The sequence below is a fragment of the Pituophis catenifer genome, unplaced genomic scaffold (genome assembly GCF_029215685.1).
Source record: "Pituophis catenifer annectens isolate HBS135680 unplaced genomic scaffold, rPitCat1.0.hap2 SCAF_5, whole genome shotgun sequence".
NCBI lineage: Eukaryota > Metazoa > Chordata > Lepidosauria > Squamata > Colubridae > Pituophis > Pituophis catenifer.
Window position 1 is genome coordinate 92032705 of NW_027256885.1, and position 21534 is coordinate 92054238.

Consider the following 21534-nt stretch of genomic DNA (forward strand, 5'->3'; position numbering starts at 1 on the left):
TAGCCATGCAAGGAGGGAAAATACACATAAAAATAATACACATTATAATGGTTACAGAATTAGCATTTAAACAAGCAAAAGCCGCTACTAAAAAGTTCTCCGGTGTCTGCAGCATGTCCTTTTCCTGTAGCTATTTTGTAGATTGAGCAGAGAGAGCTTTAATACTCTCAGGAGATACCAAGTTTGAATAGTAGACCTTAGGCTGAAAGATTTTGGGGTGGAACTATATAAGAAATCCTGGTCCATTGCAGATTTACACGTCTGATTATGTTGCTAGTTTGATTATTCTGGTTAGGCCCAATATAAGAGACTGTAGACTTTCTTGTATCAATAATGTTTATTTCTCATCTTCCTCAGGAACACTTTTAGACAGCTAGCAGTCTGAGAGGAGTAAAGTCTTATATACAGAGGAGGCGGGGCGAATGGTAAGTAGTAACCAATGGCAAGGGACATAATGACATCACACAATGACATATATACAAGCACACATATTTACAGAGAGCAGGTTAGGTATTTTCAATTGTAACAAATCCCCCTCTAAAATACCTAACCAATGGTGAGTTATTAAGATTATATATGTACATTAAGTTTAGAAGTCAAATATATATGTTGTTTGGTTGCTAATGGCTTAGTGAGGATGTCAGCAATTTGTTCATTAGTATCGCAATGAACAGCTTTAATGAATCCTATACTTGACAGTTGCCTTACATGTTTATATTTGATATCGATATGTCGAGATCGTTGGCCTATTGCTTCGGAAGCTGATATGTCTATTGCTGCTTTATTATCTTCATTAATGATAATTGGATAAATAGGTTCATCCCATACATTAGATAACAAATCATCGAACCAGGTTAGATTATTGACCGCTTTGGATAAACAAACGTACTCGGCTTCTGCTGTAGAGGTGGCAATTAAGTTCTGTTTGCCAGTGTACCAGTGCACCGTACAACCATTTATAAGAAAAACATATCCAGAGGTGCTTTTTCTGCTTTTTGAATCAGCAGCCCAGTCTGCATCGGCGTAGCAGGTCAACGTTGGTTTTTCAGAAATGAATGGTTCTAAGTATAGACATACATTAATGCTAGATTTCAAGTATCTCAAAATTCTCTTGATTCCTTCCCAATGGTATAAGTTAGGATTGCTTACATGTTTTGACAACAAATTTACGGCAAGGGTGATATCAGGCCTAGTCCAATTAGATATGTATAATAAGGACCCAATAATTGATCGATATAAAGTGTTATCTTTGAATGGCTCGTATTCATTGTGCACATTTCTATAAAAATCAGTTGACATGGGAGTTTCACAAATTTTTGAGTTAACCATATTACACTTTTGTATGAGTTCTATGATTTTATCTTTCTGAGACAATTTGAAACCCTTATCCGTTTTATCAATTTGGACTCCTAAATACTTGTTTACCTTTCCTAATACTTTTAAATTGAAGTGTTTGCCCAATTGTTTAACAAAATCATCACATTTAATCTTATCACGTCCAAAATATAATATGTCATCAACATAAATCAAAACATATTCAATAGAATCATTATTTCTTTTTGTGAAAAAACAGAAATCAGATGAAGTAGCTATAAAACCCATATCATTAAGTATCTTTGATAAACATTCATACCACCATTTGCCAGACTGTTTTAGTCCATAAAGACTCTTATTCAATAGCCAAATTTCTCCCTTTTTTGTAGCCTTTCCTGGGGGCGCTTTTACATAGATTTCTTTATCAAGATCAGCATGTAGATAAGCTGTCTGCACATCAAATTGATATACTTCTAGGTTTAAGATGGAAGCTAATACCAATGCTGTTTTCACACTTTCTGATCTAACGGTTGGAGAGTATGTGTCCTCATAGTCATCTGGAAATCTTTGGGCAAAGCCTTGGGCCACTAATCTGGCTTTATATAGGAATTTACCATCCTCTAGCTCTTTGATTTTATAGATCCATTTAGTGCCTATGGGGGATTTCTCTGTGGGTAGATCTGTTGGTGAATATACATTTAGTTGTTTCAAACTGTCCATCTCCTTTTTCATCGCTTCCTCCCACTTACTTTTTTCTTCTAGAGGTAACTTGAGTACGTCATCATATGTGTTGGGAGTCAGGTGTTTAGCTTGGATAGATAGTACATAATCATCTAATCTTTTAGGGATTGTGCCTCTATTGGATCTAATGGGTCTACTCTGGGGATGTTCATCGCTATGCATATATTTAGTTTCTTTTTCAGTTAATTGGTCTACCTTCAAAGTGGGATGTCCTTTCTTCCATTCATCATTAATTATTTTTGGGCATTTGATTTTGTTCGTGGTTGTACTTTTGGGGTTGGTATCTGATGTATGATGTTCTGTGTGTGTATGTGTAATGTTTTTTGATTCTGGATATATTTCGTTGAGATGTATTTTTGACCAGATCATGTGTTCATGAAACACAGCAGATCTGGATACAATGAAATGGTTATTTTTATCAATGAAGCGATATCCCTTGGTTCCTGATTCGTACCCCATAAATATTAGTCTTTTGGATACTTTCTCTCCTTTGCGCCTTAATTGTGTGGGGACATATACATCAGCAGTTACACCAAATACGTGTAAATGTCCAATTTTTGGTTTTCTTCCATACATGAGTTCGTATGGAGTTTTGTTGATTGTACTTGACCATAAGCGGTTTATAGTGTAATTGGAATAAGTAAGGGCCTCAGCCCAGAATGATTGGCTCAAACCAGCATCGTCTAACACACATTTGTCTTTCTCTAGAATGTGGTGATTCCCTGCGTTTATATCTGTAGTCAGGGGAAGTTCTGTCTAAGAAATGTATTCTCCTATCTTTGTGTTGATATGTGTCACTGTATCCTGTGTTCTTGGGGCAGTCTCTTTTTTGATGTCTTTCAGATCCACATATTGAACATTCATGTGGGTATCTATCTCTGACCCTAAAATCAGTTCTTCTTTGATTTCTACCTTCCCTTTGTTGTGTATATCGCTCCTTTCTAAGTCTATCTTCAGTAATAAGCTTATTGGTAAGGTTTTCTAAGGTAATTTGTTCTATACTTAAGTTATCGATTAAGGTAATATAGTTATCCCAGCTGTGGTCTAATGAATTGATTATAATGCTTTTCTTATATATATATATAATTTTTATTAATATATTCTATACACTAATACACAAATAAAATATACAATCCTGCCACCATGGTATAATATGATTACATTGTCCATAAGTATAAAATCATTCCTTTATACATACATATTTGCCATCATATATATACATCATCATATGTCTATTCTATCCCACCTTTTCTGGACCCAATCGTACCATACTTTCCAACTGTTATAAAATTCTGAATCTTTTTTACCATTGATCAATCTAGTTAGTCTATCTGATTCCGCACACTCATTAATTTTATATATTATTTTCAAATCTATCGGTAAGCATTGATTTTTCCACTCCTGCGCATACGCTAATCTTGCTGCAGTGATAATGTGAATCAACAAGAACCATATATCTGACTTAACATTCAAAGGTTTTGCCCCCAATAGGAAAATCTCAGGTCTTAATTCCAAATTAATATGTGTAATTTCCAAAATCCATTGCCGTATTTTTTTCCAATATTTAACCGCCTGCGGGCAGGTCCACCATTGGTGAAAATAGGTTCCATTGCTGTAACCACACTTCCAACAGCAGGCAGATGTCCCGGGAAACATTTTAGCTAATCTTGCCGGGGGTAGATGCCACCGGTAGATCATTTTATATATGTTTTCTTTATATGAGGAGGCCATGGTTAATTTCATATTTTTCAACCAAATCTGTTCCCATTGCTGGAAGTCAAGGGGATATCCAAAATTTCGCCCCCATGCTATCATACAATCCTTCACTACATCCTGTCCTATCTGCAGAGACAATAAATATGCATAACATTTAGATAATATCCCTTTCCCTCCTTCTAATAAGATCTTATCCAATTCTTGTCTTTTACGGTAGATTCCTTCACTATGTAAATCTTTTTTATACCTGGAGTACACTTGCGAATAAGACCACCAGTCTATCTTATATCCTTGAAGAGTTAATAATTCTCGTGACTTTGGATTACCCTGAACATCCAAGAAACCTTCATACGTCAAGGTTTTCTCCCCTTTATACAATGTCGGGTAAACCTGAGCTTCCTGCGCCGAAATCCAACATGGGACTTTTGTATATACTCTTCTTCTAACCTTTTCCCAAGTGTACCCAAGCGTCCTACGTAAATAGTGATCATCAAAGTGTCTAGGACGGCCGGATGCTCCCGGCCATAGAAAATAGTGCCAGCCATGTTGAAGACCGGCTCCCTCAAATGTCAAAAGTCGTCTCTTTTGTAGGACCATCCATTCTTTCACCCAAATCAAGTTCGCTGCTTGGTGATAGAGCTCCCAATTTGGGAGTCCAAATCCTCCTCTATTTTTGGGTTCTTGTAACATTTTAAGTCTAATCCGTGGCCTCTTTCCCTGCCAGATAAATTTAGATATACTCCTATCCAAATTTGTAAAAAACTCTTTATTCAACCTTACCGGGGCTGTTTGGAATAGAAATAACCATTTGGGTAACACGCACATCTTAATGGTTGCCACCCTTCCCAAAATTGATAGCTGGAGATTTTTCCATCTTTCTAAGTCTCTGAGCATCTGGCTGTAAAGAGGAAGATAGTTATCCTCCTTTATGGAGGAACATCTGGCGGTCAACCATATACCCAGATACTTAATTTTATTTGTTATTCTTAAGCCCATTAACTGCTCCAGCTGTTGCCTTTGCATCTGAGTCATATTTTTCACTAGGATTTTAGTTTTTTCTTCATTCATCTTTAACCCCGCTACCTTCCCATACTCTCTAATCAAGCATAATAATTTCAGGCCCGAGTCCAGTGGTTGATCCAAGATAAATACAAGATCGTCTGCATAAGCCTGAACTTTAACTTCCTCCTGCCTAATCTTCATTCCTCTTACTTCCGTGTTTCCTCTCACTTCTCTAAGCAGGGGCTCTAAAGTTAATACAAATAGCAATGGGGAAAGGGGACATCCCTGTCTTGTACCTCTACGAATTTGAATTCTCTCCGTCTCCTCTCCATCTATGAGAACTCTTGCAGTCTGCTCCCGGTAGATAGCTCGAATTGCCCGAATAAAATTCCCACCAAACTCCATATATTCCAATTGAGAAATCATAAATTTCCAACTGATTCTGTCAAACGCCTTTTGGGCGTCAACAAAAATTAGGGCTAATTGTTTATCCGGGCGATTTTCAAAAAATTCTAATGTATTCATGATAATTCTAAGATTATCTCGTAGATATCTATTAGGAAGGAAGCCGTTTTGGTCTGAGTGAATGAATTGGTTAAGGAAGCAGCTAAGCCTAGCTGCAAGAACCCCCGCAAATATCTTATAATCGGAGTTTAGTAATGATATTGGCCTATAGTTCTTAATAAGAGATAGATCAGTTCCTTCTTTTGGGATAATAGAAATATAAGCCTCAGTCCAAGATACTGGAACCTGAGCCTCTTTCATAACCGCATTGAATAAATCCGTCATGTGTCTTCCTATCACGTCAAACACTATTTTGTATAATTCAACTGGAAGGCCATCTCTACCCGGGGTTTTGCCATTCGCCTGTGCTTTCATAACTGTTTCTACTTCCTCCATCGTAAATTCCGCATTAAGAATTTCCTTCATTGTTTCCGAGACTTTAGGCAAGTCTGTCTTTTCCAAATATTTCCGAATTTCACAGATATTTTCCTCTCCTTTCTGATAAAGCTGTGTGAAAAAATCCTGAGCTACCATTCTCTTGCCTTCCTTAGTACAATGGAAATTCCCAATTACATCTTTCAGCCCTTCTATTCTCCGTTGTTCCTGCTCCTTTCTAAGCCGGTAAGCCAACCATTTTCCTGTTTTATTCGCCCTTTCAAAAAAATTTTGTTTAGTCCACTTTAGTTTATTTGCTAATTCCTCTTGATCTAATAATTTAATCTGGTGTTGCCAGTACTCCCTTTCCTCTATCAATGTTGTCGGGGTTAATCCATTTTGCATCCTTTCTTCCACCCGTTGTAATTTATTCAAGAGGTTGTCTCGGTGTTTCTTACCCGCCCTACGTTTGTCAATCATATATTTGATTAACCATCCCCTCATCACTGCCTTAACCGTATCCCATGTATTGTATATTGAAGTATCCTCTTTCTTATTTTCCTGGAAAAAAAGATATAACTCCTTCTTAAATTTACTCATGAATTCTTCATCTTTCAGGATACCTATATTCATTCTCCATCTACTCTTCCTACAATGTGGGATCTTCCAAGTTACCATTAGCGGGTTATGATCCGCCCACTGATTGGGCCCTATTTCCACTTCCGAGACCAGCCCCCTCAACTCAAGAGACATCCATATCATATCTATTCGGGTCCACGAGTGGTGTCTGGGAGAGAAATAAGTATATTGATTTTTATTGGGATTTCTCAACCTCCATATATCCTGTAATCCAACTTCCTCCCTTAAATCATTACATATTTTTGGTAATGTTCTCTTAATATCCTTTAACCTTCCTTGTATGTTTCCCGGGACATAATCCTGCATTCTATCCATTACAGCATTGAAATCCTCCACTAGACAGACATGTTCATATTCCAGTTCCCCCAATTTAACATATAAGTTTTGATAAAAAGTCCTCTGATTATCATTAGGGGCATAAATACAAACCAATAAAGACTTCCACTGGGCAATTTCTATTTCGAGCATGAGAACCCGGCCTTCCTGGTCAGCAAAAACCTGTTGGGATTTCAAATGATGTCGTACATATACCACTATCCCTCTTTTGTTTTGACCTGCTAATGACGTATAAGTTTTACCCAATGCCCGGCATTCTAACAAATGGTTTTGATCTTTTTTTATATGAGTCTCCTGCATGCAGACAATATCATACTTAGCCTTTCTTAATTTATTCAAAATCCTACTACGTTTATTAGGAGCATTTAAACCGTTAATATTTACAGATATCAAACGCACTAATTCCCCCATTTTCTTTTCTCACCTAAGTTTTTACTTTCCCGCTGTTATAGCCTTCTTAACTGTTTGTCTTGTCTCCCTCTGAGGTGCTGTTAATTCCTCGGCTTTTCGTATTCCCCCACCCTTCTTTCCCGCCTTTTCTTCTCTCCTCTCCTCTACCTCTTCTTCCTCTTGCGATTCCTCCAAACTTCTACTTTCCCCTTCTCCTTCAACATCTAATTCTGACAAATTAAATTGTTGTTCCATGAATTCTCTTGCTTCTTGAAGACTCCGAATCCTCACCTTCTTATCCCTCCACGTCATCAATAAACCTTCAGGCAATAACCAACGATACGAAATTGCATTTTTCCTCAGGAAAGTCGTCAAAAATTGATATCTGCGTCTCTGTTCCCTTACCCGACGTGGGATTTGTTTCAAAACTATTATCGGTTGGCCTTTATATGTAATAGTTTGATCCCTTGTTCGTTTATAAAATTCTTCACACAAAGCTTTCTTGTTAAAACGAACATGAATTTCCCGAGGAAGATTGTTCCTTTTTGCGTAGCTAGTGAATACTCTAAAGGCCTCATCAATATCCCGTTGGATCATGAGTCTATCTGCCTCCAAAGTTTCTGCAACTATTTCTCCTACAATGTCATCCAGTTTTTCCCCCCTTTGGATAAGATCTGCTCTGACTGCGTTTAGATTCAAGATACGTTCACTCATGGAGGTATCATGTTTTAGTTTGGCAGAATAGAATTCCCTAGAAATTTTTGTGGTGGTGGCTACACTTTTGCTATAGAACAAATTGAATAATTTTTGGTATGTTTCAGATACAGTCAGATTATGTTCAATACTGGGAAGTATACTTGGGGAAATAGAGGCAATTAATATATAATATGCTTTGTGATGGAGGCAGTCTATTTCATAAGTCCAAGGTTTGTCTGGTGGATTATCAATAAAAAATAAAACATTCTCTTTCAAATATGTAATTTGTAAACATTGGTTCCATTCCATTAAGTTGCTCCCATCTAATTTTAATTTTATAAAGTCTGAAGATAGTGTCCCTGAGTGCTGTGAAGTGTTATTTATGTTTAGGAGTTGTCCATGGTTTAAGACCTTAGCATACTCGCAATAAGGCCTGGGTATGGTAGATGCATGTCTGTATTTACTTATCTCTATGTTCTGGCTGGATCTGCGCTGACTTGTATCTATGTCTTCTTCTTTTCTCTTTGCAGGTTCGTTCTGGGCATGCTCAGTCCTCATTCTTCTCCAGCAGTCGACGAGGGAGGATCCTGTGTTTGCAGCTCCCGGGGTGAAGTCCCAGTTGGCCTTCTGTTCTTCGAAGCAGTCAGGAAGTGGAGTTCGAGGCGGGCCGCCATCTTTGATGAAGCCAGGTTGCTCAGCAAGTCGTTCTTCGGTAGGTAAGTATGATTGCCAGCATGTCTTTTTTCGGGTGGCTAGGTCTTTCTTTAGACAGTTTATTTCTTTTTGGCTTTTGGTAGGTGATAGTTTAGAATTTTCTGGTTGTTCGTTTGGTATTTTTAGGTTAGTCCCGAGTGCTGCAGTCAGCACCTGTATAGCGTTATCTATTTCTAGTTCAGTAGGTTGAGTTTTGTTTTGTTTAAATAGTTGTTTTTTATTTGTTTCTGAACTCGGGTAGTCATCTTCTTGGTAGGTTTTGTTTTCTACTTTATAGTTTGAGGTTTGGAATTCTTTTAGTAATTGGTCGGCCATTTTGGGAGTATTAGGTGGGTAAGATGGCTGCCATGAAAAAGGCGGGAAGCTGTCGCCATCTTCGGTGTCGTTTTTGAAGTCAGGGGTTGAGCTTCTTACCTTGTATTTTTCTTGTTTGTTATTTTCGTTATCTGCTGCTGTTCCATGGTCATTTATCATGCTGCGGATTTTCACAAGCAGATTTGATTCAACTGTAGTTGTTTCTATTAATTGTAGTATTTTTCTTTTTACTTCATCTTCTTTGTTTGGTGTTGAGAAAGGTTCTTCTGCTCCAGCTAGTGGTTGTTTGTTTTGTGTTAGCAGTTCATTTTCTTGTAATTGCGTTTGTTTCTTCATGTTTTCAAGTGGTGTATATTTGTCAGGAGTCAGCTGAGCTGCCATTCTTTTTGTTATGTATCTGGTGGCAGGTCTTCTTTTTTCTTTTTGTGAGTCTTGCATCTTTATGTTTGGTTGGGCCTACCAAACCATCCTCTTGCTACCAATTTGTTACTAGTTTGATTATTCTGGTTAGGCCCAATATAAGAGACTGTAGACTTTCTTGTATCAATAATGTTTATTTCTCATCTTCCTCAGGAACACTTTTAGACAGCTAGCAGTCTGAGAGGAGTAAAGTCTTATATACAGAGGAGGCGGGGTGAATGGTAAGTAGTAACCAATGGCAAGGGACATAATGACATCACACAATGACATATATACAAGCACACATATTTACAGAGAGCAGGTTAGGTATTTTCAATTGTAACAGATTATTTAAAGGTCCTACTAAACTACTGAAAGAAGCAATACTCCAGTGCAAACATTCAACAGGGTAACTTTATTTCGTAAAGTGTTGTTAAATACTGGAGCAAAACTTACCAGTTTTTTTTAGGAATAACATTCAACAAAGAGAGTGGTGGGTTTTTCAATCTTCAATGTTCCCCCAAGCCATGGCTGCTTTTGGGGATGCTCATGAATGGTATATGGGAGCTCTGAGTCGTCAGGAAGCAGCTGCATGTCTCCAGGGACACCGCCATGGGACCTTTCTGGTACGGGACAGTACTACGTGCCCTGGTGACTATGTCCTCTCCGTCAGTGAAAACTCTAAGGTGATTTTTTTTTGTATAATCCTAATATCTGGTGGGGAAAAAGAAACAGAGAGACTCTTCTGGAGAGTTAGCAGGGAGTTCCTGATATATTTAGAAGAGTGACTTTTAGACGTTTGAACTTTAGTGTCCAGAATACTTGGCACTGGGGCATTGTGGAATTTGAAGTTCGCATACCTAGAGGGATGCATCCTAGTTGGTCAAGATTGATTGTTCTGTCATATGAATTTGATGAAGGTTTGGGATAGCAGGCTTATGTCTCTTTGCCATTCTGTCTCTTTCAGGTTTCACACTACATCATAAACAGCCTCCCTGGGCGTCTACGGATTGGGGAGCATGAATGGTTTTCCAGCTCTTTTAGACTTCTACCGCCTGCATTACCTGGACACTACCACCCTGGTAGCCCCCTTGGGACGCGTTGTAGCCCCTTCCTCTGCCCAGCCGTCTCCTGCTGGCGAGTGGGCCCGTGCCCTCTATGACTTTGTTGGCCGTGACCAGGAAGACCTTCCCTTCACCAAAGGGGAGCCTTTGCGAGTTTTGGCCAAGCCAGAAGAGCAGTGGTGGACAGCTCAACGTGCCGATGGGTGTGTGGGTATGATACCTGTGCCATATGTCCAGCCTTGTCCATATGCTCATCCCAGCAGCCATGGTGCCCCCCGACACGCTCCCATAATAGCCAGAGCAGTGCAACGAAGGGTGCCTGGTGCCAGTGACAAGACAGCATTGGCTTTTGAGGCAAGTCACCAAAGCAGTAAAAATAAATGTCTTAAAAAAGGGTCAGGATGATCTTATTTATTTATTAAATTTATATGCCGCCCCTCTCCGGAGACTCAGGGTGGCTCAATCTTGATCTTGGAGGGTGGTGGGGTGAATAAATATCTGGTTATTATATATGTGAATGGGGATTTATGACCGTAGTGGTGGTGATATAGATCAGGGGTGTCAAACTCGCGGCCCACGGTCCGGATGCATCACGCACTGGCCACGGCCACCCGTTTTAGCGAGGGGGGGGAAGTTGCGATATGTCATGTGACGATGTGACAATGTGAGTTTGACACCCCTGATATAGATTAATGATGAATCTTGAGCAATGCTTCTTTTGTTGCCAGGAGGCATGGAATTATGGCCTACCTCCCCTTTACCTTTAAAAACTATGTCGGGGAAGAATGCAAATTATGCTGATAGGATTATTCGGCAAAATGTTAAGTAGAACAGCTTTGCTGGTGAAAGAATCGAGGCTGCAGACTTCTGTCCGTGCTGTTAAGAAGCCCATTGCAATTATCAAACTATTTCCTAGGACTGAGGGATGTGCAGGGGAGGGAGCTTAAAAATCATAATAAACTGAATATGCTTGGATTCTGGCATTCCTAGCAATCCAGTTCCTTCATGCCAGTATTTTTGCATATTGGAAATGTGCTGGCCTGGAACCTGTTCCTCATTTGAGATGACCACTAAAGGAACATAAAAAGCCTCATCTGTCACGTGTTGGGGGAAAGAGGTCATTTTTCACCTGCTTGATACCCAACAGTTGTGGAAGTTGTTTGGCCATGTATTACAGGAGTTATAATTCTAGCACAGAAGTTAGGAAAGGTTGAGATAATGGGAAACTGCAGAAAGGTGGGCAGTCTTCTGATCTTGGCTTTGTGTCTTGTGATATTCCACAGGTGGGTGATCTCATTGCAGTCACCAAGATGAATGTCAACGGGCAATGTGAGGGAGAGCTGAACGGGCACTGTGGACACTTCCCTTTCACCCACGTCAAAGTCCTAGACTCTGAGGAAACCAGTTGAATGCCCAATGAAACACCTGAACTGCTGCTGACCCTCACAGGATCACAATGCTCTGAATTCTGAATTCCCTTTGAACTTCTTGAACTTTTTGATGTGAACATTAAATTATGACCTCCTCAGTAGGCTCTTGTGATGATCCAGCTCAGTTCCTTGGATATGGGCGCTGTGACCATCGTCACCTCCTCAACTTAGGAAAGCTGCTCCTTGATAACATTATTCTTAAATGCTATTGTAGTTGATTTGATATACTTTGATTTTTCTGGGCTTGTTTCTTTTTGCTTCCTAAGAACTTTACTGCTTTGGCCTTGTGATTTTTCAATTACCGTATTTTTCAGACTATAAGATGCACTGGTGTATAAGATGCACCAAGATTTCGAAGAGGTAAGCAAGAAAAAAAATGTTTTTGCCCTCCCCAGCCCCCAGGAGCAAGCACTCTGCAGGCCTCCCAAAGCCTCTGCGCGCCCCGGCTTCGGGAGGCCAAAAATGGCTGTATTCGGTGTATAAGATGCACCAACATTTCCCCCCTCTTTCAGGGGGGAAAAAGTGCATCTTATACTCCGAAAAGTACAGTATATGCCCTTGAAGTTGCTTCATTTGCATCCTATGACCTATGAAACAAGAAGCTCTGAGCTTTCATGAGGAACCCCTTTCCTTCAGGGTTAGATTAACAGAACTGTGATACTTCTTATAAGAACCCTGCTCAACTTGTTGTCTGTTCCAAAACCGTCTTGTTAATTAAAGTTTCCTGCTGATTATTTCTCAGCTGCTATGGATTTCTGGGGAGGGGCTAGACTAGAGGATGGATCTGGGGAAAAAGTAACAGTGCTGCTATGGTAACTAGCATCACAACCCAGGCCTTGCAGGTTGCCATGAGGAACTGGATCACAGCCTATTGCTGCAGATAGGCTGAAGATTGCAGCAGTATGCACCACAGGTGTGGTTTGGGACCTCTTGCTCTCTACCTGTTGTTTCATCAAGTTTCCCTTTCCATGTGTAGGAACAGCTCCTCTGGCTCATTGGTGCAGTATTTTTCCTTACTAAATTATAAATAAATCTACCGGTGCTCGTGACCTCTGTTTAGCTTTTCCCCCCCATATAATCTCAGCTTCCCTATATTGATTCATTTTCTGACAATATACATGGTGTAGTAGATTCAAAATCCAATGTCCTAGAACGGGTGTCACGTAACGTATCGGGACTTTTTTCCCCTTCGCTAAATTGGCCGTGGACATGGCCAGCGTGTGACGAATCCGGCCCACGGGCCGTGAGGTTGACAGCCCTGTTCCTAGAAGAAACCTTCCCAATCTGGATCACAATTCTCAAAATGACTGCAGTGATCCCTCCAGTGTACATGGCTGGAGATGGCTGTGTCATGTGGAATTAATAATTAGAAACTACCAGTAGATTGATCTGGTACATTGTAATAGATTGATGATTACTTTGACACAAACCAGAGACAAATAACACATATATACATGTGTTCGAGAATGGGAGCAATTTAATGTGATAGGCTGGATTTTTATCTGAATTCCTCTAGGTATCTAAACATGTAAGCTGGTGGCAGGCATTTTCTGTGGCTGAGATAGCCTTAAGATAACACTTAAAAGAGGCCCAAGGATTCATTGCAGATGTACACTTAATACACCTGTATTTTCTGGCTCACAATGATAGAAAACCTCATTCTAAGAGTCATAAAAAAGTTCCTAGGATGTGTGTAATTCTGATTCTAATATATATACTATATATTAGATTCACTGAAGCATAGCATTCTGGGCAAAAGCCTCAAGCTCTCCAGTTTTTAAAACACTCATTCTTATGTTGCTATTACTCCTATGTTAAGCTAACATTTTAATTTATATTCTTGGCCCACAATCTAATTTTCTGGAACAAGTGGGAGTGAATCTGATCCTAATCACCTTCAGGATAACTCTTTAGACATTTGATGACCACTCTTGGCTCTGTCCTTAATATGCATATCTGAGGTCTTTCTACTTAAGATTTTGACTGTAGATCCCAGGATTTTGTAAAGCTATCCAGACATGTGGCTATGTTAAATTTTGCAGCAAATAAAGGCTAGCTTTATGTGTTGGAAGCACAAACTTGCCAAGGACATTTTGGCCTGTTACTATAAGTACAGTATCCTTAAGACAAATCAGTGCAGGCTTAGTGTTATCAAAGGTTGGGTTCACTCATTATTCAATTGTTCAACTATGATTTCTTAAACAAGCCATTTGGGTTAATATAAAGTACTAAACCATGCACAATGATTTACCAATTGCAATGACTTGTTCACTTAGTGCAAGGAGCAAACTGACAAAATTAATGTATGATTTATACTACATGCACAATAGCTTTATCAGATAGCTTTATCAATAGCTTAAAGTGGCAAACTAGGAGCCTTGGTGGAGCAGCGGACTAAAGTGCTGTTAAGTAGCACTTAGCTGCCAGCTGCCTGCAATTACTGCGAGTTCAAATCTCACCAGGCTCAAGGTTGACTCAGCCTTCCATCCTTCCGAGGTAGGTAAAATGAGGACCCGGATTGTGGGGGCAATAAGCTGACTTTGTATAAAAAAGAACACCGCTGGGGGGGGGGGCGAAAGCCCTACTAAGCAGGTACTGTATATACTGTTGAGTATTGAATGGCAGATTTGAACGGACCAATCAGGAACGGGAGCAGGAAATTCAGAGTAACATCAGTGGCTGAGGCCGCGGACAGCTCCTAGCTATAAAAGGAGCTGCTGTGGCTCTACTGAGTGTCCGGTCCTCCTTGCGCCCACGACTTAACACTGGCGACGAAGGTGGGATACTGAAGGACAAAGAACAAAGCACTGAACCTCCAAAAAGCAATCATCAGCCATCCAGATCAACGACTACTAACACTGGTCAGATCATCAACTACCACAATGTCTTCAATCAGCCCACCCGCACCTTTCAACCAAGCTGGAGAAGACTGGGAATCTTACATGGAAAGATTCCACATGTTCCTGGAGGGAAATGACCTATTGAGCCTGTCGGAACAAAGAAAGAGAGCTATATTCCTCACACATTGCGGAGCTGCTGTATTCAAGATGGCAAAAGCGCCCGCAGCCCCGACCGAGCTAAGAACAATGTCCTGGCCGGCCCTACAAAACATCCTGAAGGCACACTACGCTCCCCAAGCTTCATCCCTAGTAAGGAGACATGAATTCTACCGGAGGGACCAGAGGGAAGGCGAATCAATAAGTGAATTCATTGCGACCCTGAGGGAGATAGCTGCAGCCTGTGTCTTTTCCAACTTAGAAGAAGCTATGAGGGATCAGCTGGTGTTGGGGTTAAAAGACCTCACATTGCAAAGTAGACTACTGGCCAAGCCTCAAATAACTTTCAAAGAAGCGATGGAAGAAGCCACCGCATCAGAGGCGTCCCAGAAATCCGCGGCAGCCATGAAAAAGATGAACAAAGGGCCGCAAGGAAAAGAAGAATCCTTGATCCATTACGAGGACGTAGAAACCGGGTCAGAGGAAGAAGAGGAGGATGAAGTCCATCACCTCCAAACAGACCAAAGGGGAAAGCCACGAGGAAAAGGGAAGTCAGAATTCTGGTGCGCAGGATGCGAGGGAAACCACCCAAGGGCAGAATGCAGGTTCTGTGATGCCATATGCCAGAGATGTGACCGGAAGGGGCATACAGCAAGAGCCTGCAGGGCATCCCAGCCAGCGTTCCGAAGGAACCGACCAAACTGTCCGCCAAGCCCACCGTCAAACAACCGACAGTTCAAGGCAAGCGGAAAAAGACAGCCATTTGGAAGAGGTCGTAGAAGCGAGGATTCCGAATCGGAGAGAGGAGAGACCCACCAAACCTTAATAGTGGGTCATGCAAGCGCGGGAAAGTCGAACAAGATGGCGGCGAACGTACTCATCGAGGGGAGGCCCTGCAAAATGGAGGTCGACTCGGGGTCCTGCTTATCCATGGTTTCCTGGGCAACAATCAAACGTCTAGTTCCTGACATCACCACCAGCGCACTCAAACGCCAAAGACTGACACTAATAGACTACCAAGGGAATCGGATTCCGGTAATTGGCACAGGAAATTTCAACGTTGCATACAAGACCTTCAAAGCAAAGCTGCCCCTCACCATTGTGGACCGAGATAGACCTAGCCTATTAGGTCTGGAATGGTTCGAGCCATTAGGACTGGCTGTAACGGGCATCGACCACATCAACGACTGCGGCTGGGAGGAAAAGCTGATGGCAGAATTCGCGGAGGTGTTCAACGGCGAATTAGGCAAGTACACGGGGTCCCCAATATTATTTAATTTAGACCCCCAAGTTGCCCCTGTCCGGATTAAACCCCGAAGGGTCCCATTTGCTCTAAGGCCCAAGATAGATGAGCAACTAGATAAGCTAGTTGCCCAGGGATTATTAGAGCCTACAGACCATGCGAAGTGGGAGACACCCATCGTCACCCCCTAATGGGGGTGTACGCATCTGTGGAGACTATAAAAGCACAATAAACAAGGCATTACAGCAGAGTGCTTATCTGGTGCCAGTGGTGCAACATCTGCTCCACACTTTGGGCCGAGGAAAATTTTTTGCAAAGCTTGACCTGGCACAAGCGTACCAACAGCTTCCTGTGGACAATGCCACAGCCGAGGCCCAAACAATTGTGACACACACGGGTGCCTTTAAGTGCAAACGGTTACAGTTTGGAGTCAGCGTAGCCCCAGGGCTGTTCCAAAGCCTGATGGAACACCTATTAAAAGGGATTGAAGTAGTTGTCCCATATTTCGACGATGTGCTCATCTTGGCAGGGAATTTAGACCAGCTACAGCAGCGTTTAAGAGAAGTACTATCTAGATTCCAAGAAGTGGGGCTAAAAGTAAAAAGGAACAAATGCAACTTGGTGGAAAAACAAGTAGAATTCCTGGGCTACTTAATAGATGAATCAGGGATACGACCCACTCCGTGGAAACTGAGGGCCATTAAAGAAGCACCTACACCAAAAAACAAAACAGAGCTGCAGGCTTTCCTCGGATTACTGAACTTTTATAATATTTTCCTACTGCAGAAAGCCACAACTATTGAACCTCTCCACCGGCTACTGGACAAAACAACGGAATGGAGGTGGGGGAAACAAGAAAGAATGGCATTCGAAGAAATCAAAAAACTATTAACATCGGACAGAGTATTGGTACAATACAGCGGAACATTGCCAATCAGGCTGACTTGCGACGCGTCACCTTTCGGCATTGGAGCTGTACTGAGCCACTGCATGCCAAATGGAAGAGAAGCCCCCATCGCATTCTAGTCCCGAACATTGTCCAAGCCGGAAAGGAACTACAGCCAATTAGATAAGGAAGCGTTGGCTGCAGTAGCCGGAAGAGGTTCCACGAGTATTTGTATGGCCGGAGATTCGAACTCATCACCGACCATAAACCTCTACTTGGCATCATCGCCAGAAACAAACCCACACCTCCCATACTATCACCAAGAATGCTCCGTTGGATAGAGTTCCTAACAGCCTATGATTACCAGCTGAACTATAAGCCCGGGAAGACGATCGACCATGCTGACGCACTCAGCAGATGCCCACTTCCGGAAACAGCAGAAGACCCAGCTCCAGCATCAACCACACTACTGATCGAAACGATGGAAAGTGCACAGATCTCTGCTGCAGACATCGCGAGAGCCACAGCAAAAGACAAAACTCTGGCACGCGTTTTGTACTGGATCTGGAAGGGATGGCCGGAAGCGAACGTGGACACAGAATTCCAATCATTCAAATCAAGACAGACCGAGCTGTCGGGATTGAAAGGGTGCATATTGTGGGGAGACAGAATCATAATTCCCGGGGTGCTAAGGCAGGACATTTTAAACATGTTACACGAGGGGCACCCGGGAATCGTGAAGATGAAAGCATTGGCAAGAAGCTACGTGTGGTGGCCTGGAATGGATAAGGAGATAGGGGCAAGTAGCAACTAGTATACAATATGCCAGACATAACACATTTTGCAATGCTAATAAACCTGGGAGATGGTTGGCTTACACGATGAGGAAAAAACAGAAATCACGTATTATAGATAAAATAGAATTTAGAGGTAAAGAGATTTATCAACAGAATTTAATAAAAAAGGCTTTTTTGGAGTTTTACACAAAATTATATGCTAAAGATGCAATTCAAAATGTTGATATTGATAGATATCTAAAGATGGAGATTCCTGAATTAACGTTGGAACAGAGAGATAGATTGAATCAGCCAATAACTTCTGAGGAAATTGTTGGAGCAATTAAACAATTAAAAATAGGTAAGGCTCCGGGAACAGATGGATTAACAGCTGTTTACTATAAACACTTACAATCCGAAATGCTAGAACCACTAAAAAACTTATTTAATAAGATACAATTAGGAGGAGGAGTACCACCCTCTTGGAAAACAGCCTTTGTTTCATTAATTCCAAAGGAGGATCGAAATTCTACTAAACCGGAGAATTTTAGGCCAATTTCACTTCTGAATACTGATTATAAGATTTTTGCTAAAATATTAGCCAATAGACTAATGCCAGTTATGCAACAAATAATTCACAGTGATCAATCAGGGTTTATAAAAGGTAGACAAATGAGATACAATGTTAGACAAATTGTAAACTTATTGGAATATTTGGAAAAAAATAACCAAGTCCCTGCAGCGTTTATATTCTTGGATGCAGAGAAGGCATTTGATCGTTTGAACTGGCAATTTTTGTTTAAGATAATAGAGAAAATGCGCTTTGGGGAATATTTTACACAATCAATTAGAGCGATATACCAGCAGCAATCAGCACAAATCATAGTTAATGGAGGTTTAACAGAGGCTTTTAAAATTGAGAAAGGAACAAGACAGGGGTGTCCTCTGTCCCCATTATTATTTATTCTGACTTTGGAGGTATTACTGAATAAGATACGTGATTCACAAAAACTGAAGGGTATTGTAATTAGACAACAAGATTATAGATTAAGAGCCTTTGCAGATGATTTGGTTATTACCTTATCTCAACCTACAGAGTCGGCTCCATACATATTGGATATAATTAATCAATATGGGAAGGTATCAGGATTTAAAGTTAATTCACATAAGACAAAGATGATAGTTAAAAATATGACTACACTTGAAAGAGACAAATTAGCAAGATTAACAGATTTTGAAATAGTTAAAAAGGTTAAATATCTAGGGGTATACATAGCAGCTTCAAATACAAAATTATACAAAAATAATTATGAGGTACTTTGGCAGAAGGTACAGAAGGATATGGAAAATTGGAAAAAATTACAGTTGTCTTTATTGGGAAGAATTGCTGCAATTAAAATGAATGTTTTACCTAGATTTTTATTTCTGTTCCAAATGATACCTGTGCTTAAGAAAGATGAAAATCTGAGAGAATGGCAGAAAGGTGTTAATACTTTTATTTGGGCAGGGAAAAAACCCAGAATAAAAATGAAAATTATACAAGATACACGTGAAAGAGGGGGTCTTAAAATGCCTAATTTAAGATTATATTATGAAGCAGCGGTTTTATCACAAATCAGTGATTGGTTTAATTTAACTGAGAGGAGAATTTTGAATTTAGAAGGTTATGATTTGTTATATGGATGGCATGCTTATTTGTTATATGACAAAAAAGTGGATAAAGTATTTAAGGTTCATATATTAAGAAATGCTTTGTTAAGGGTTTGGAAAAAATATCAATATAAGTTAAATTATAAGATACCTTTATGGGCAAATCCTAGACATGCAATAGAAAATATAAGTATAGAACAAAAACAGGAGGTGATTACTTATAAAGAGCTTCTTATTATGGAAAGGGGGGCAATGTATTTGAAATCTTTAGATACACTGAGAGAAGAAGGTATAATTTATACATGGTTTCAGTATGGTCAACTTCAAGCTAGATGGAAGGAAGATCAAAAAACTGGCTTTGTGCAAAATGAGGAGAATTTGGTAAAACAAATTAGAGATCAAAAACAAATGCATATTAAAAGGTTGTATAATGCTTTATTGGAAATAGATTCTGAGACAGAATTGGTTAAAGACTGTATGATTAAATGGGCACAAAATTTTCAAGAGCCAGTAATGATGGAAACTTGGGAAAAGATTTGGATTAGAAATGTGAAGTTTACACAAGCACAAAATTTAAGAGAAAACTTTTATAAAATGTTTTATAGATGGCATTTAGATCCTAAAAAATTATCATGTATGTATTCTAATGTGCAAGCTAAATGTTGGAGATGTGACTGTGATGATGCAACTTATTATCATATATGGTGGACTTGTAGAAAAATCAAAGCATTTTGGATAAAGATTTGGTGGGTGATGCAGAATATTCTTAAAAAGAGACTGAAATTTACTCCACAGTTGTTCTTATTGGGTATAACTACGGACTGTACAGTTGCAGAGACTAAATTGATTTTGAACTTGATAACAGCAGCAAGATTGTTGGTAGCACAATACTGGAAGAAGGACTTTTTGCCTACTATTGGTGAATGGATACTGAAAGTAACTAATTTAGCTGAAATGTCTAAAATTTCAGCATATCTGAAGGATCACACACAAGAAAGGTACATACAGGACTGGAGAAGATGGATTGATTATATACAAAATAAGTATCAGACCAAAAAATATCAAATAGCTTATGAATGATTTTTTTTTATTTGTATAAGCGTTATATAAGTGACATTAGAAGTATTATGTTTAAGAAATGGGATTTTATATATGGGGGGTTAAGAATTTTTTTTTTAGGGATGTTAGTTTAATGATTGGTTATGCAATTTAGATTATTGTTAGAGATCAATAGAAATACCTTGTGTTCTGCTCTGGGAAGTCGGGGAGGGGGCGGGGGGGTTGTGGGGGGTGATGGGGGGTTGTGGGGAAAATATGTTTGTTTTTTAAAACTTTTTCAATAAAAAAAAAAAAAAAAAAAAAGAGATAGAGGCATGGGTGGCAACCTGCACACCCTGCCAAGAATCACGACCAGCACCACACACTGCATCCACACACGATTGGGAGAACCCAGGAACACCCTGGTCGAGAATACATATAGACTTTGCGGGGCCATGCCAGGGCAACATGTTCCTGATAATAGTGGACGCGTTCTCCAAATGGCTGGAAGTATACCTAATGCCATCTACAACCACGGAAGCCGTCATCCGAGTTTTAAGAAGATTGTTTGCAACACATGGGCTGCCCGACTTGTTGGTATCAGACAATGGGCCCCGGTTCACGGCTAATGCATTCGAGATGTTCCTGGCCAACCAGGGAATCTGACACGCATTATCCGCACCGGGAAAACCATCCACGAACGGGCTTGCTGAAAGGATGGTGAGAACAACCAAGGAGACTTTGGCAAGGCTGGGGCCCGGAGACATGCAAGCCAAAATAGACAAGCTGGTGACCATCCAGCACATTACACTGAGCGCATCCACACACCAAAGCCTGGCTGAATTATTAATGGGGGGAAGTTACAATCCCCATTAGACAGACTGCACCCACAGTACAGCACGGAAAAACCAACCGACTCCACGAGCAGGATCCGACAATTCCAAGTGGGGGACAAAATCTACACTATGAACTTCAGCGGTAACCCCTTATGGATACCGAGAGAAATAACCCAAGTCACAGAACCACCGACAGTGGAAGCGGCACGTCGACCAGATCAGAGCCCGAGTGACCAGAAACGAACAAGGCCCACCAGAAAACGCCCAAGAGCAAAGGAAGGAAAAATGCACAGAAAGGAACCAGACCCTACCTGTTGTGGCCCCGCCCTCTGAGCCTATCCCATCGGAGGAAGAAAGCTCCGAGCATGAGGAAGAGGAGTCAGCCAGGCCTCCCTCTCCAGGCCCCTCCCCTCTGGCACTGTCTCAGGTGCCGGCCGAGGGAGAGGAGATTAGCAGGGAGACAGGTGTCTCGGA

General features: G+C 40.7%; 1 pseudogene; it reads left to right on the forward strand.

Moving 5' to 3' along the window:
* The first annotated feature begins 9492 nt into the window (after positions 1 to 9492).
* On the forward strand, positions 9493 to 11614 carry LOC139317394 (crk-like protein; annotated as a pseudogene).
* The last annotated feature ends 9920 nt before the right edge of the window (positions 11615 to 21534 follow it).